We start from the raw sequence: 3,469 nt of genomic DNA on the forward strand, positions 1-3,469 counted from the left end.
GGCAACCGGGTCACCATGCCATACTGACAGTATCAAACAGTGGACCACACAATGTACATTGACACCACCATGTATCAGCAGCTCAACAGGGATGCCATCCAACCCAGGGGCTTTGTTCGAGTTTATCTGTTTTATGCAGTCAACTGTTTCCGCAAGAGTCGGTTCAACATCAAGTTCCGGACAAAAGGAACATTGAGGGATACTTTCTATTGCAGCAACATCAACATTGGATGGGTTGTGAAAAAGATCATGAAAATGTTCATGCCATCGATGCATAATTTCATCTGAGGTTTTCAGCAAGGTTTTCCCGTCCTTTGCTAGGAGTGGTGTACTTGAAGAGGATTTCGGACCATAAGCCTAGTAAAGCAGAGTGTAGAATGTCTTGACATCTCTATGATCGTAGGCAGTCTGTATCTCCCTGGAGAGGTCAGACCATCAACTTGTTTTTTATTTGGCGCACACAACACTGAACCTCACTCTGAACAGAAGAAAAGTGGGCAGCGAGCGCTGGCTCGTTCAGAGGTGAAGAGTTGAGAAGTTTCAAATAAGCTTTCCGCTTTCTATCAATTTGAGGCTTAATTTGATCGAAATTATCAGCAAATCAATCTCTATGTTTGGGAACCTTCAACCCAAGAGCTTCAACACCTTTTTAGTATATTGTATCTGTTACTGTCTCCCAGTCACAATCTGAGAAATCCACCTGGTTGAAAGCAGATTTCAAGGAACTTCGTACGACTAGATCCTTCAATTTGGAAGCATCAATACGTTTGGGCACTTTGACACCATTGAAACGGCTTTTTTTGCGAACTGTAATTCTCAGTTTAGCTCTGACCATTAAATGATTAGTACCACAGTCAGCACCATGCATTACTCTAACTTTGCAAAAATTTTCAAGATCACTACGTCTACACAGTATGTAATCAAGCAAATGGCCATGTTTAGATTGGGGATGGAACCAGGTCTCCTTGTTTTTCTGGTGGGAAAAAGTGTTGGTGATAACAAGATTTAGTTCACTGTAGAGATGGAGAAGCAGCATACCATTTGAATTGACTCTACCAATGCCATATGGACCCAATGGAGACCAAGTCTCATTGTCTGATCCAACCCGTGCATTGAAGTCACCAAGAACCACCAAGCTCTCAGCACTTGGCAAACCGGTTATAATAGATCTAAGCATATGATAAAAGGAAGTAATATCGTCTTCAGGCGAAGTAAGAGTCGGCGTATAGACAGAAAGAACATTCATATAACGACCAGCAGCAAGGGGCATTCTCAATGTCATTGCACGGTCATTTATGCCTACTGGCTGTTCGATCTTGTCAATTAAGGAGTTCTTAACTGCAAAACCAACACCAGCCTCACGCCTCTCCTTTTCAGCTCTACCAGACCAGAAGATCGTGTAGCCCGATTCGCGCTCAACCAGTTGATCCTCACCTGTGAGACGTGTCTCAGAGAGTGCAGCAATGTCTATATTGTATCTTTGCAATTCCTTTGTCAAAATTGCAGTCTTCCGTTCTAGTCTTTTACCATTGTCAATAAGTGTTCTCACATTCCAGCAACAGAGCTGGAGTGGGTGTCGTTTAGCATAATATCTTCTGTTCCTGTTAATATGGACAGCCATCGCCAATAGGAACTTTTCTTTCTTTCTTTTTTTTTTTTTTTTTGACAAATGTCTGAGGAAGTATTCTGCACAAAGATATTATTCTAGAGATTTAGCTTTGTATGACAGCAAGTCTCTCTCTCAGTTCAAAATGTTGATATCCAGCAACAAACAAGAGCAAGATAGCCAGCAACAAATCAAACTGCAGACCAGCTTAATGCGAGTACTGGTCTTACGCTTTATGTTTTGTTAGATCAGAGATTTACTTCTCCTAGAGAGGCTGCCTTCACCATGGCTTTCTGGAGCCCTCTCCACCCCAGATAAAACAAATCCATCAAATGCAACATGTAAAACAGAGCAGTCATGAACCTTGGTGGGTTTTTTGGGGTTTTTTTTTTTAGAGAAGCATTTAAAAACGGTATAATTCCTCAATGATCATGATGATAGTGATGATGTTCACAATTCAACGAATACACACGATGATAAAAATGAAAACAAATCCAGCACACGCAATACGTAAAACAAAGCAGTCATGAATTTCGATGTTTTTGTTGTTGTTGTTTTTTAAATTGAAAGAAGCATTTAAAAAGAGTATAATTCCTCATTGGTCATGACGATAGTGATGATGTTTACAATTCAACGAATACACACGATAATGAAAAAAACTCCAGCAAACGCAATACGTAAAACAAAGCAGTCATGAATTTCGATGATTTTGTTGTTGTTGTTGTTGTTTTTTTACATATACATACATATATATATATACATATACATACATATATACATACATATATACATACATATATACATACATATATACATACATACATATACTGTTCACGCAAAATACTGCCAACCTAGGATACAGCTTTTTCTTCTCCCTTTGTCAGAAAAATCACTCATTAAAAAAACGAGGACTGAGTGACAAATAAAGAGAAGCGAGAGTAACGGGAGCTGCCGACAACGCTTCCACAAAACGTTCTCTACTCTCCTTTAAAAAAAATCTATTAAGTATTGTACTTATAAAGTCCAACTGGCGTGTTTTTTAAAGGGAACGTATGGTGATAGATTCACCTCTCACGAATTAACAATGAATACAATTTCCTAATCTGTTCATGCAATCAACATGGTAGATATAATAAACATTTATGACGAGAAAACGCTATCATTAAATAAAACAATCAGGAGATAAAAATATAAATTAAGTACTGAAATAGAATGTAGTTATTAATATTAGAAATTAAACATAAAAATTAAAATACACTTATCTCGAACACGCATTCGTCTCCAGAGTGCAAACTGATTTGAAAAGACTTTTAGCTTTAATATCAGCGTCCCAAAAGACTTTTTTTTCTTCTTTTAATTAACCGTTAAAACAAAAACGTGATCGCTTTCTGAATTTTTGCGAGTGACGTTTAAGAAATTGCGATATAATAGAACAGCGAGGGGGGGGGTCTTCTGAAATTCAACTAGTGCCGTTATAAATAAATTCAACATAAAATGAAAAAAGACAGAAATACATATACATTATATATATATATATATATATATATATATATATATATATATATATATATAACTAAAAAATCATTTAGACAGCCCTACAAGGTCAACGTTGTAACACGACAATCAGATCAAACAGAAATTCATCTTCAAACTGTTAAACAGATTTGATGCTTTACAAGCACAAGAGCAGGAACCAACTGCTAATACCACCTATGAAAACTTCGTTAGATCACACCAAGAAGCAGCAAAGAAGTGTATACCTCTGAAGCTCAAGGTAAAGTGAAAAGTACCGTGGGAAAATGACAAAATAATATTAAAACTAGAAAAGTTAAAAACATAATTAAAAATCAACATAAATACCCC

This window comes from Euprymna scolopes, chromosome 35 (genome assembly GCF_053919585.1).
Source record: "Euprymna scolopes isolate OS-2025 chromosome 35, ASM5391958v1, whole genome shotgun sequence".
NCBI lineage: Eukaryota > Metazoa > Mollusca > Cephalopoda > Sepiida > Sepiolidae > Euprymna > Euprymna scolopes.